The 14914-nt window shown below is 38.9% G+C and overlaps 1 pseudogene; it reads left to right on the plus strand.

Annotated features, from left to right (window-relative positions):
• The first annotated feature begins 357 nt into the window (after nt 1-357).
• LOC116900511 lies at nt 358-1438 on the plus strand (annotated as a pseudogene).
• Nucleotides 1439-14914: the final 13476 nt, after the last annotated feature.

The raw sequence follows: 14914 nt of genomic DNA on the forward strand, positions 1-14914 counted from the left end.
TCAAAGAACAAGTTCATCTACAATACAAACCCCCTATCTAAGGCTCAGGGAACATCGTGGAAAATGGGATGGAAAAATTGTGAGAACCAGAAAAGCAGGAAGTCTGCCATTAGGTAGACTTCTGTATGTGACAGGAAAGCTGCATTCGGGAAACTTCAATAACATGGATTCCCAAATAAGATCAATAAATAAACAAACAAACAAACAGACAAACACCAATTGATATGGCAACATGGATGGGGGAAGCTCACAAGACTCCTAAGAAAAGAACTATAAGCAGTTAATGAATGCGAAAAAGTGAAAATTAATCTTCTCCATGAAGGAGTTATCCAATCTCTTCCTGTAAGCAGCCAGAGGTGACCTGTAAAAATGGTTCACTACTCTCTTGACCCAGAAAACCCCACAAAATCATGCAAATCAAGAGGTTCAACCCTTTGTGTTCACTTTAAGAATACCCAGGAAACTGCCCAGACCATCAAGGGTATGCATATCCACAAAGCCACCAAGTATCTGAAGGATGCCATTTTAAAGAAGCAATGAAAATATTGATGAAGCCAAGAAGTGCATGTTGACAGGAGCCTGATACAACTGTCTCCTGAGAAGCTTAGCCAGAGCGTGACAAATACAGAGGTGAATGCTAGTAGCAAATCATTGAACTGAGAATGGAGTTCCCTTTGGAGGAGTTAGAGAGGGGACTGAAGGAACTGAAGGGGCTTGAACCCCATAAGAACAACAATACCAACCAACCAGAGCTCCCAGGGACTAAACCACCACCCAAAGACTACACATGGACAGACCTATGGCCCAGCTGCATATGTAGCAGAGGATGGCCTTGTTGGCCACCAATGAGAGAAGAAGCCCTTGATCCTGCCAAGGCTGGATCCCCCAGTATAGGGGAATGTCAGGGTGGGGAGATGGGAAGTGGGGGTGGTTGGGGAGAGGGACCACCCTTATAAAACAAGGGGAAGAGGATGGGATAGGGGGCTTATTGACAGGAAACCTGGAAAGGGAATAACATTTGAAATGTAAATAAAAAATATCCAATTAAAAAAAGAAGAAGCAGTGTTGCCATTCCAGAGGTATAATGGTGGAATCGGTAGGTGCACCCAGACCAAACAGTGGGGCTAGACACGGGGACAGTGGCTAAAAAAGAATGCTGCACATGCTTAAAAATGCAGAGAACAATGCTGAACTTAAGGGTTTGGATGTAGATTCTCTAGTCATTGAACACATCCAGGTGAACACAGCACCTAAGATGCGCGGACGAACCTACAGAGCTCATGGCCGGATTAACCCATACATGAGCTCCCCCTGCCACATTGAGATGCTCCTCACTGAGAAGGAACAGATTATTCCAAAGCCAGAAGAGGAGGTTGCACAGAAGAAAAAGATGTCCCAGAAGAAATTGGAGAAACAAAAACTCAAGACACGAGAATAAATTTAGCATAAAATAAATGCAGATAAAGTAAAAAAAAAAAAAAAAGTTATGTAATCCTGAGTGGTTAGCCCTTAATATCTAAACACACACACACACACACAGGTTTACAGAAGGGATATCAGTTGGTTTATTGATTAATGGGATAGATTTACACTAGCAAACATTATTTCTTCCTGTTGAACTGGTCTTAAGTCCTGCTGGTAACTGAATGGGAGATGTCCCAGAATCTGTTACCTGCTTGAGGAACTTATTCTCTTAACTGGGCTGCCTTGTCTTACCTCAGCAGGAGAGGATATACCTAGTCCTGTAGTGACTTGATGTGCCAGGACAAGGTGATACCCAGGCTAAGGAGGGGCATCCCCTTCTCAGAGGAGATGTGGAGGGTGAGATGGGAGTTCTGTGTAAGGGGGAAACAGGAAAAGAGGAGGACTGATATTGAGATGTAAAGTGAATAAAAATAATGAAAAAAGAGAACTAGAAAGGATAAAAAGCATCAGTGACTATTGTGATAACTAGTGTTCATTCCCCCCACCCCTGCCTCCTGTTGGTGGGCTCTGCACAGTTTTCTTTTTTAATTTTTATTATTTTATTTATCTACATTACAGTAGTTGCCCCCCATTCCTCCCTCCCACAATTCCTCATCTCATTCCTCCTCTCCCTTGCCTCCTAAAGAGTGCTACTCCCCGCCTCACCAAACCTTCCCCATCCCTGGGGCCTCAGATTTAAGCTCATCTTCTCCCACTAAGGCCTGACCAGACAGAACTCTGTTGTATTTGTGTCGGGCATGGAACTGGCCCAGGTGCCTCACAATAATAACCTTAAGTACAAATGAACTCAATTCATCAATTAAAAGGTATTCAATAACTAACTGGATTAAAAAACTAGATGAGCTAACTAATCAAAACCTGGAGAAGCAAGTGATGAAAACAGCCCAGTGAGCAAACAAAAGCTGTAAACAAGCCAATAGTGGTCCTTCCATCTGATGATGCACACTTCAGAGCCAACCAAACGAAATGAGAAGGCACCATATATTATAAAAAGCATGGGGTATTTCATCTAGAAGGTATAAGAACTTCAAACACTTGTGTCATTAAAAGACATGAAAAAGTCCCATTGGTCCTGAGTCAAATAATTCAACTGATATTTAAGTAGTTATTCCAAACAAAACATCAGAAAAGAAACTGCATAGCAAAATTATGACATAAATAATTATATTTAACAGACTATAGAACATAACATTCAACAGATTGGGAAAAACACATTTTTCTCTGCAGTACAAGAAAACTTTTATAAAACTGATCCCATTAGAGACCAGATAATAGCTTTAACAAATAGGAAAAAATAAAATGATTCTTTATATATTATCAAACCAGATTGGAATAAATCTGGAAATCAACATTAAGAAAAAGCTCAGAAATTGAACAAAGACTTGGAGACTAAACAATATACATTTAAGAACAAACAAGGAGTCCTCGAGGAATTCGGGGAGGAAATGTTTATACTTCCAGAGTCAAATAAAAAAGATAGCTAAGCATGTTCTTCTGGAATACAGCCAAGTAATCCCAAAAGGAAAGTGTAATTTAAAGATACTCACATTTAAAAAAAAAATCAGAAATATCTCAAATAAATAGCCCAATGGTGTACCTCAAGCTCTAGGAAAACAAGACACCAAACCCATTAGAAAGCAAGAAAATAGTAGATTAGGGCAAAATTCAATTTAAAGAAAAAATGACGACAAACGTAATCAAATGAAGAGCTAGTTCTTTGAGAAGCTTAGCATGATTGACAAATCTATAGCGAAATTAAGTAAAGAGAGACAGATCAGACCCAAATGAGCACGTATTGGAAATGAAGGGGAAGTTTTTATAATAAACCCCAGTGAAATCCATAAGAACACTAGAAATTATTTCAGAATTTTGTTTTTTGAAAAGCTAGCAAATGTGGAAAAAGTAAATAGATAAAGAAATTCAAATGACCTACAAAAGTTAGTTCCAGGATATATAAACAATTAAAAGGGGCTCATAACAAGTAATAATATTGAAATATTAATTAAAATCTCCCAACCAATGGACCCAGGACTAGATGGATTCACTGCTAAATTCTGCCACTTGTAAATTTTAAATTATATATAAATATGTATATATATTCATGCTGATATAATATAAATCATGCTGAATCTATTTTTGTATGTGTATATTGTTTTAGGTCTGTCCACCTTGTGTGACAACCACTTGAGAGGCTCACCCCTGGGAGAGGCTAAGTCTCCTCTCAATGGTTATTAGTTATTTCTAGTTCCTTGCCTACAGGGATGTGATTTTTTGAAGGTTTCCCCTTTCGACATCAGCATTTTTATTTCTATTGTCATTGTTAATGAAGTGCCCATATCAATATGTCTCAAACTTTACCCATGACCTAGAAAGAGAAGCAACACTACTGAGTTCATTCTTTGAAGCTGGTAGTACCAACATCAAAACAAGAGAAAAACATACCAAAAAAATGAAAATCATATATTAATTTCCTTAATGGATCTAGATGCTATAATTCTCAAAATATTTTCAGCTCTTGGGGTGCTTAACTATGCAATTGTCTGTGTGATAGTTAGCATTATTGTTGCTGTGATAGAGCACTGACCAAAGTAAATTGAGGAGGGAAAATTCATTTTCATTTTATACTTCTAAGCCATGGTCCATCATAGAAAGAAGAGACCAGGAACTTGGAGATGGGGACTGCAGCAGAGGATATGGAAGAGCACTCCTTACTGAATTGTTCTACACAGTTTTCTCAGCCTGCTTTTCTTACACAATCCAAGACCTCCAGCTCAGTGGTAGCACCCATGGACTGGGCCCTCTCGCATCAATGATTTAAAGGAAATATGGCCACAGACTTACCTATAGATCAGCTCATGTTCTCTCTTCTCAGGTAACTCTAGTTTGTGTCAAGTTGACAAAATGAACCTCCACACTCTGCACCATTCAGAAAATTTTCAGCTTTTACATGCATATGCTATGAAAATGGAATCACACAGTACATATTGTTTGAAATATTTTTGATGAATTGAGCATTGGTTTTGTAGACATACATTATTATAGTCAGACAGCATTCTAAGACTTGACAAAAGTATCAATTATCCAATTGGAGTTTAAATAAAGAACTGCAGGCAATTAAGGAATGCTGAGAGTGGAAGAAATGGTCTTCCCCAGGGGAAAGCACACCAATTCATTATCTAATACAAATGGGCAGCCCAGACAATATACATACAAGTAGTGAAGTATAGGCTGAATAGTCTGTGTGTATATATTTTGAAATGTAACAATATATAATAATTATTTTTAAAAAGAGAGACCATGAATTTGAATTAGAGCAAGTAGGTATACTTGAGAGGCTAGGAGGATAAAAAGAATGATGTAGTTATTATAATCCCAAAAATATAATGTTTGTGTGCATAATTAAAAGAGCTATGTAAAAAATAAAAATAAAAATAAAAATAAAAGAGCTATGTGATAAACCTGAAAAGATCTTTAGCTCCTCAAAATGCATTTTATTTAAAACTCATCAGAGATGTGCAGAAATTAGAGCTTTTACCACTGTCCAGAAACATGTAGAGACAATGTCCACCTAGAGAGTGAAAACAAAGGCAGCAGAAAGTAGCTTTCTGAGAGTGTCTCTCTGGCCTTCTTATCAATGCACCTCAGATCTCAGGATAGACCGAGGACACATGCAAGTGCTAGCAGCAACTGATACATTACCAAGTGTTTACTTAGTTGTTGATCATTTTTATTTATATTTATTTTTAGTCATTCCTTACAAAAATTTCTGGACAAAGACCTTGTATATGATAATCTACTTTAATCAAATATTCACCCAGAAAGTAGTACTTGGGTTTTTGGAATATTGTTGCCTTAGTAATGGCATTTCTAAATGAGGTTTAGAATACCTGTACCATCTTGCCGTTCATAAAGGTCAGATCTGTTTTTGCCTACTCATTCATAAATTCTCCTGTAACATCACACACTCTGACAATTCATGTCTTTTTGTGCTTCTGGGAAGTCTATCACACAGAAGCACGAGCATATACACATACAAATGCACATGCGTGTGTGTACACACACGCGCGCACGTGCACACAGAGAAATACACATGCACTCACTGCCCTCAGCATAATGTTCACTTCTGTGTTCTTGTGGCCCTTTGCAAGTACCTCTGTTCAACAAATCAAATTCATCTTTTAAAATGTGTAGGTCTTTCGGATCTAGGTTACCTCACTCGGGATATTTCTAGTTCTATCCATTTGCCTGCAAAATTCATGATGTCCTCATTTTTAATAGCTAAATTGTATTCCATTATATACATGAACCACGTTTTCTGTATCTCTTCTTTGGTTGAGAGACATTGGGTTGCTTCCAGTTTCTAGCTATTACAAATAAGGCTGCTAAGAATATAGTGGAGAACATACCCTTGTGACATAGTAGAGCATCTTCTGGATATATACCCAGGAACAGTATATTTGGGTCTTCAGATAGAAATATTTCCAATATTTTGATGAACCATCAGATTGATTTCCAGAGTGGTTATACCATTTTGCAATCCTACCAGCTATGGAGAAGTGTTCCCCTTTCTCCACATCCTTACCAGCATGTGCTGTTGCTTGAGTTTTTGATCTTAGCCATTCTGATTGGTATGAGGCAGAATCTCAGGGTTGTTTTGATTTGAATTTCCCTGATAGCTAAGGATGTTGAACATTTCTTTAAGTGCTTCTTGTCCATTTGTCTGCTGAGCTCTGTACCCATTTTTAATTGGGTTATTTGGTTCAGGAGAGTCTAATTTTTTGAGTTCTTTATATATTCTGGATATTAGCCCTCTATCATATGTAGGGTCAGTGAAGATCTTTTCCCAATCTGTAGGTTGCTGTTCTGTCCTATTGAGAGTGTCCTTTGCCTTACAGAAACTTTTCAGTTTCAAGAGGTCCCGTTAGTCAATCGTTGGTCTTAGAGCCTGAGCCATTGAGTTTTCCCCTGTGCCAATGTATTCAAGGCTACTTCCCACTTTCTTTTCTATTAGATTCAGTGTATAGGGTTTTATGTTGAAGTCCTTGATCCACTTGGACTTGAGCTTTGGGCAGGGTAATAAATATGCATCAATTTGCATTCCTCTATGATATGAACTCACTGATAAGTAGATATTAGTCAAAAATACAAAATACCCAATACACCCCACAGAACCTAAAACGTTAAACAAGAAAGCCCAAATAAGAATGCTTCAATCCCACTTAGAAATGGGAACAAAATAATCATGGGAAGCAGAGAGAGAGAGGGAACTGGGTGGGAGAGAGGAAGGGGAGGAGAAAAGGGGGCAGGATAAGGTATGGGGGGGAAACATGGAAGAAGTCCAGAGGAGCAGGAGAGTGAATGAAAATATGCGGCTGCAAAGGGTGGTGGGTGGAGGCAACATCTAGAAAGACTCAGAGACCTGGTTTATGAAAGGTTCCCAAGACTCAATGGGGGTGACTTTAGTCCAAATACCCAAGAGTTGGGTGATGGAACCTGAAGAGAATTCCTCTTAGACAGGACCCCCAGTGGAGGGATGGGGATACCAACCCATGTTCAAAATATTTGACCCAGAATTGTTCTTGTCTAAAAGAAATACAGGGACAAAAATGGAGCAGAGACTAAAGGAATGGTCAGCCAGTGACCAGGCCAATCTGGGATCCATCCCATGAGCAGGTACCAAACCCTAACACTATTACTGAGGCTATGTTGTGCTTGCAGACAGGAACCTAGCATAGCTGTCCTCAAAGAGGCTCTTACAACCAAGCATTGAACTGAGGACAGCAAACCTTATGGAAGAGTTTGGAGAGCAATTAAGAGAGCTGAAGGGGATGGTAACTCCATAGTTGAACAGCAGTGTCAACTAGCCTGGAGCTCTGGGAGCTCCCAGTGACTCAGTCACTAATCAAAGAGCTGGTGCAAGGCCTCCTGAACACGTGTAGCAGAGGACTGCCCTGTCTAGCCTCAGTGGGAGAGGATGTGCCTAATCCTGAAGAGGCTAAATGCCCCAGGAAAGGGGGAAACACCCTATCAGAGGCAAAAGGGGATGGATGGATGGGGTGAAGAACTCGGAGAGAGGGAACCATGATGGGAAGGGCAAAATATAAAGCATGCACTGATCAAATATATATATATATATATATATATATATATATATATATATATATATATATATATATATATTTGAGAGAGAGAGAGGCTCTAAAACAAAATGGGGCAGGTTGTCCTTCTCCTGACATTACAAACAGCTTGGATATCTCAGGAGAATTGTGCTGATCCATTAAAAATATTAAAAATACAACAGTAAAGATAATGACATAATGACTCAGTTCTGGTATGCTGATCATTTATAATTCTGTGGTTCATATTTTCCAAGTCCTCTAGTGATCTGGGAAAGGTATAAATAATTAGAGATTCAAACTGAGGAAAAGAGCATTCACATAACAATTAGGAATCTACATGAATTTAGAATGGAGGATAGAAATTGGATCAAAACCAAACATGTGTCACTTCTCAAGTTAGGAAAACAATAATAAGAGCTCGTGGTAATAAACATGATGTCATAGTGGAAGCTAGCATAGAAATTAGTCTAATAAAGTGAGAGACATTTTTATAGTGATTGAATTCAAGGACATGATGGTGATAATGATGATGATGGTGATGATGGTGGTGGTGGTGGTGGTGATGATGATAGGAAGCGCAACTGAGGAGAAGTAAATAAATAGAAGTAGAAGTTATGATCACAAAGAGATGACGGTGAGATTACTGAATCATTTTCATTCCATTAAGAGAAATACTACACAACATAAAGTGTATTCTGAGTAGTCTTAGTTTGGTATTTCCAAGAAAGGCTCCATTTTCATTTCTTTCCTCCTGTATCTTTTCCCTCTGGTGGGTTTGCTATAGGCAATTTAACATGATTTCAATTCAAAGGACAGGACAGTGGAGAAATTGCCCAGTGGAGATAGAACACAACTGAAGATCACTCCTCACCCAGCTGAGCCTTTAAATCTTGACACATTGGCAAAGAACAAAAATCTTCCATGGTTCCCTTCCCTTCATCTTCAGCAATCACATTACAGTGGGGAAAATAGATATTGGCCTCCATCCCCTCCCAGCTTCCACCCAAGTCAAGAATAGCTTTCCCTAGAAACTTTCCCAAAAACTGTCCTCTTCGATTCGGTATTCACTCCTTACTCCAGTGAAGACAGCACTGAGCATATACACCCAAGCTTTTGAATAGCCCATAAGCACTGGTTATTTCCATTGCCACAGTTTTCTCCGCTGATTCAGAGTAAGCCAAGCACATTGCTCCTTCACTGTATGGGTCATTTTTTCAGACTATTGGGTGAGCACCTGTTAGGCTCTTAAAAATTTGCAGTATGCCGAAGCTTTAACCATGTCTTTTCTACATGGAATGTAATCCAAAGGAAAGAACACACCCAAGGGAAGACGCAAGAGTCCATCACTGGAAGGTGCGGCAGCTGAGGAAGTTCTCTGTCAGTAGAAGTGAATGACATGGCTTGTTCACACCACGACAAGTCAAGAAGCATAGTATTCAAACCAGAACAGAATCAGTAAGTCCATCTAGCTATAAATCCCCAGGGAACCCTCTTCTGATAACTAGATATAAAACCAAAATTTAAATACTCCAACAACCCTACCAACTGTTCTGTTGGTAAGCAAACTAAGTCTTTAAACATGTCACCTTAGGTGGGCAGTACACATGTATTTAGGCCTCAGTGACATCACCATCCACTTCTGGCTCCATCTCCTGTACAATCAGAACCCACCTCAGAATCTCTCTTGTAGCTCACATATACCCTGTGCCTGCTACCCATCTTTGTGTCCCATCCCTGCTTTGAATTTAATCCTCACATTCTGATCTTCCTTTTCCAGCCACAGCAGTCCAGTTTTCCTCACTTCCCCAGAGTCATAATAGTCTCCACTTCCGTTGAACACCTAAATAAATTGATAGATCTATCGATTTCTTAGTTGTGTATCTTAAACTGTCATAACAATATTTCACTTTTCCTATGACTGTGTTCTTTCCTACCAGTTTTGTTTGAGACAACAAGGTCATTGGGAAAGGTTTTGCATCGGTCACAGTCACAAGAACCTATAAGGTGCTCAGCTAAAAGTCTGAAGTGAACTTACGTTTCCTAATTATTCATTTATGATATTTGAAGGAATGATAATGGAAAAGAAAATTTGAAACACATAACTCATCATCCCCTGCATTGTGATTCACTGAAGAATTTTAATTAGAATGACTCTTAGTGTTACACATGGCTGTTCAGAAAATCATAAAGGAATTTTAGTTTTAGTTTGAGACTGAAAGTAGATGACTATCTTACGTTAAAGCAACCATGTATAGTAGCTAAAAAAAACCCTACTTTTGAACTCTGTTCATTAATGCTTATCACATCTAGCTGGGAAGATGTATCAGAGCGGTACAAATCTGACAGTCCATTTTTCACTACCATTCTCTTCATCTACTGCAAAACAAACAGGGATGTGCTAAACTGAGTTTGCTCTCTCAGTGAAACAAATCTGGCAATAGTGGAATTTCTCAAAAACATCTGTTTCTTCAAAACCTGCAGAACATATCACATCCAAAGTCCTTGCACCTGGGAAATGGAAAATGAGGCAAAAAGTCAGTTTTAATGACTGAAATTTCAGAACACTAAAATGCAGCAAAATAAATCATGAAAGCAATCCGTCAGGGAGGGTTGTTAGAATCACACGATGAGCTGTGGTTGACAAAAGACTACACAACCAGATTCTGTAATATACCAAGCCTTAGAATTTGAATATTTAACAATCATAGCTTCATTGCTGTGCCACATTTATGATTCGATACAAATAACATGCAGTCATTCTCATATTCCAGAAGCACATGTTGCGTCATAAGTGCAGAAGTGATTGCTGGGATTTGCATGATTTTGTTCAGTTTCCAAATGTCTTTGTCAGATGGGTCCTACAACACCTGACCTTACAGCTTTTAAAAATGTAAAAATTTTAAACTATTAATTTGGGCATTCCCTTCCTAGACTTGCCTGCTCTCCTCCAATGCCAGTCTAATTCCCAAAGCAAGCCATCTCATCCACGAGCCTCCTTAATGAGACTTTCTCTTGTCTTTGGCTCTTGCAATGATTCATCAAGTTTTCTTCTCTTCCGCATGGGTGAAGATTGACACTATCACAGTAGGGGATTCGTGTTATTTTGTTTAGGAACAAAGTTCACCCTGTTGCTGTAAAGCTGGGATCTGAGTCTCTAAAGTTCATGAGCCAATTTGTATGAAGTGACAAGAAAAGAATGGCAGTGGAGGCTATAAGAGTACTCAGAGAAGGGCACGTTCTCCATCTCCAGGCCACTTTGGTTTAGGTAGGCTCATCCAATAAAGATGAACACTTGTCATTCCAAAGACTGCAGATGCTTCTGAGTGACTCTGAGATATGACTAAGAAAACACCTGGAAGAATGCAATCTCTCCAGCTGCCAAGCATAGGTGGATAGTTTACTCTAGCTGGCGACTGGGTAGTGTCTATTGCCCTATCCATACCCACCAATCAATTTAGGGGCTGGAATTTGAAATCCACTATAAATGAATAAAGGCTGAGATAAGAGTATCATTATTAAAGATGGTGCAAGTTGCTTAAATGATACCAATTATTGCAAAATCCAGATGGGCCTGATGACTACCTGTTCTGACCCTATGTCCCAGCATGAGATAGTACATATAGGCATGTGTATTAGTTAGGATTTTGTGAGGGAACATAGTTAATAGGATAAACATGAAGTGCCAAGAAACCAGTAGTTGTTCAGTCCATAAAAGTGGAGGTCTCTGCAGTCCCAATCTGGTGCTAGAATCTTGAAAGATTCCTGGAAAGCTGTAGGCCTTTGGCCTGTGTTGAATACTCAATAAGCTGGATTTAATACTTACTGCAGCAACAGATTAGATGAATCTGCCAGCAAGAGTGAGAGAGCAGGCAGGCAAAAAAGTAAACTTACCCTCTTCCACGTCCTTTCATGTAGGATGTTACTGAGGTGCACCCCAGACTTAAGATGGTCTTTTTGCTACAATTAATCTGATTAAGAAAATTCCTCAGAATAATGCCCAGCATCTTGGGTTAGTTATCCAGATGTAACCAAGTTGACACCCAAGATCACATCACAGACATCACAGAATGTGACTCTATAAACAGACCCATTGTCTTCAAAATTCTTCTCTAGAGACTGAGGATCAGAAACAGCCCCCAGATCTTGGTTAGATTATCTCCAAAAATTAAACAATCTATTTCCTTCTAACCAGGCACTTTACTCCACTTTTGTCAGGAAGAGATAAAGGGAGGCTAGGACAAGATTTCATAAGAGGCTGCCTTGGGGAAACCACTTTTCACAGAAATTAGAAAAAGAGAACAGTATTGTTTTGCCACAAATGGACTTGTCACCTAGGAAGACATGCTGCTTCCCAGAGATCAGCCCTCAGCCACTCTACAGCTGTCACCCTATGAAAGGGGACGCATAATACAACCTGTGACTTTACACCCATCACTTCTGAGTAAACAATAATTAAGAATAGATGTGAAAATTAGAAAATATAGACATCTTAAGACCACTTTACCTGAAGGGACTTTTATATTTTCTGTTTTATATTAAGTAAGAGTAAGGATGTGAGTCTTGTGTTGAGATACTTTCAGTCAAAACAGAAAGAAAACAACTGGACGTTCTCAGTATATTTAGGCATGGAGAGCAGCAACATATAGTTATCAGATTGTGGTGGTTTGATTATGCTTGGCCCAAGGGAAGTAGCACTATGAGGAGGTGTGGCCTTGTTGGAAAAGGTATAGTCTTATTGGAGAAAGTGTATCATTGTTGGGGTAGGCTTTGAGAGTCCCCTTGAGGCTGCCTTCTGATCAAGATACACAACTCTCAGCTCCTCTGGCATTGTGCCTTCCAGCACAGTCACATGCTTCCCTCCGTGATGATAATGGACTGAATCTCTGAAACTGTAAGCCAGCCCCAATTAAATGTTATCTTTTATCAAAGTTACCTTGGTCATGGTGTCTCTTCACAGCTATAAAACCCTATCTAAGATACAGATACAGCTTATAAAACAGATTAATAAAAAAAACATAGACGATTTAATTGAGAATAGGCTTATATTACTGTTCTCTAAGATAATTATTAAAGCTGACCCCATCTCTAGGTTTCCTAAAGACTAAGTCAAAAATAATTTTCAACATGTGAAAAAAAGAAACTTCATGGGAATGAAATCCAGTCACTTTATGTATGACATTACTCTAGCTATTAATTTGCTGTCTCATTCTGAAAGTTGTAATTTCTTAATTTAGAGATTTAAAAGGAGGAAATTTTCTGGATCCAAATTTAATAGTGTTGAATGTCCTCCTTGACTTTAAACTGAAAATCTCTGGGAGCTAAGCTAACATTCAGGCCACCAGGGTACAATTTAGGAAATTATTCCTTCATAGCCTCCAGTTGTACCCCAGTGGAAGAAAAGATTACACTAAGTCTATGCTTTATTAAACTGCACCTTGGAGTTATGTACTATTGGATGATGCCCTTCAGGTGCTGGAATTTACCTGTTTGTTATTGGTCTCTATAGGACTGAAAACAATTATCTATTAGGACAAGCTTAGAAGACAAACATTTTTTAAACAATCTTGAAGAAGGAAAAAAGGTTAAGTCTATGAACAAATATTGTGTTCCTAATTTGCTTCTTACTGTGTAGTATTTAATGAAGCTAAGTATAATAGATTAATTTCTAAAAGTGAGTTAACATTTAATATACACAAAATGATTAATTGGTAAATTGAGATGGATTTTGTTTTGCATTTTAAGGGCCTTGGGCTAATGAGATCAATTTGCTTCCTGGCTCTAGGATTCCACAGTATAACCCTTAAATCTACATGTGAAACTAACATTCCTAAAGACTAGAGATGGATTTTTCACTACTAATATTGAGGATCCAGGAAATATGTTTTTTCAAATTTAACTAAAAATTAATTACAGTTATATAAGACTTAAAACCCCAGTTCAGTTGTCACTATGCTAACATTTCAGGCTCTCAGCAACCTTAAAAACTATTTGGCACTATATTGCATAGCATAGGTGTCACCAAAATGAGGTTCTGTTGACAATATTATGAAAGTCTGCTCTGTGTTTTAAAAGTAAATACTTTTTAGAACAGAGGCAGAAGGAACACCCATTCAGAGCCTGCCCCACATGTGTGGCCCATACATATACAGCCACCAAACTAGATAAGATGGATGAAGCAAAGAAGTGCAGGCCAACAGGAACCAGATGTAGATCGATCCTGAGAGACACAGCCAGAATACAGCAAATACAGAGGCGAATGCCAGCAGCAAACCACTGAACTGAGAATAGGACCCCCGTTGAAGGAATCAGAGAAAGAACTGGAAGAGCTTGAAGGGGCTTGAGACCCCATATGTACAACAATGCCAAGCAACCAGAACTTCCAGGGACTAAGCCACTACCCAAAGACTATACATGGACTGACCCTGGACTCTGACCTCATAGGTAGCAGTGAATATCCTAGTAAGAGCACCAGTGGAAGGGGAAGCCCTTGGTCCTGCCAAGACTGAACCCCCAGTGAGTGTGATTGTTGGGGGGAGGGCGGTAATGGGGATAGGAATGGGAGGGGAACACCCATATAGAAGGGGAAGGGGAGGGACTGGGGGATGTTGGCCCGGAAACTGGGAAAGGGAATAACAATCAAAATGTAAATAAGAAATACTCAAGTTAATAAAGATGGAAAAAAATAAAATAAAAGTAAATACTGATATATTTAACAATGAAGCAAAAGTGAATTTTATCTGTTTATTAGCTCTTAAGGAATAGAGAATTTGTTTTAATTAAACATCATGTTCAGAATTCTAAGTTCACATTCATTCATTCTGAATTTATAAAGATCTATCCTGGAAAACATACAATGCTCTTGCTTTTATGCTAAGTGATGTAGGGATGAGATCAGTCTAGTGGCAGAGATGGTCCAGAAGTAAGTGAGTACAGCCCCAGTTAAACAGAAACTACAAAAGAAAGGTGCAGATATATGAACTGTGAGGGAGTGGGGGTGATGAGAAACATGATATTCAAACTAAATATTCAATAAGATTAGGGTTTCCTGTATACAGTAAGAAAGGAATTAGAGGAGAAAACAGTCTGTGCAAAGAATGGGGATACCCATGACTAAGACACACTTGAGGACTATGTGAGCCTTTCCTTGTCACAATGAAAAACACACATGAGAAAAGAACTGGACAGAGGATTTGTTTGGGTTCAGATTGTACAGATCTCAGCCTGTACACACTTGGCTCAGTTGTTTCCCATTCGTCATGAGACAGAGAATCATGACAGAGTGCGTATGATATGGTCAAAGTGGTTCATGT

This window comes from Rattus rattus, chromosome 5, assembly GCF_011064425.1.
Source record: "Rattus rattus isolate New Zealand chromosome 5, Rrattus_CSIRO_v1, whole genome shotgun sequence".
NCBI classification, from domain to species: Eukaryota; Metazoa; Chordata; class Mammalia; order Rodentia; family Muridae; genus Rattus; species Rattus rattus.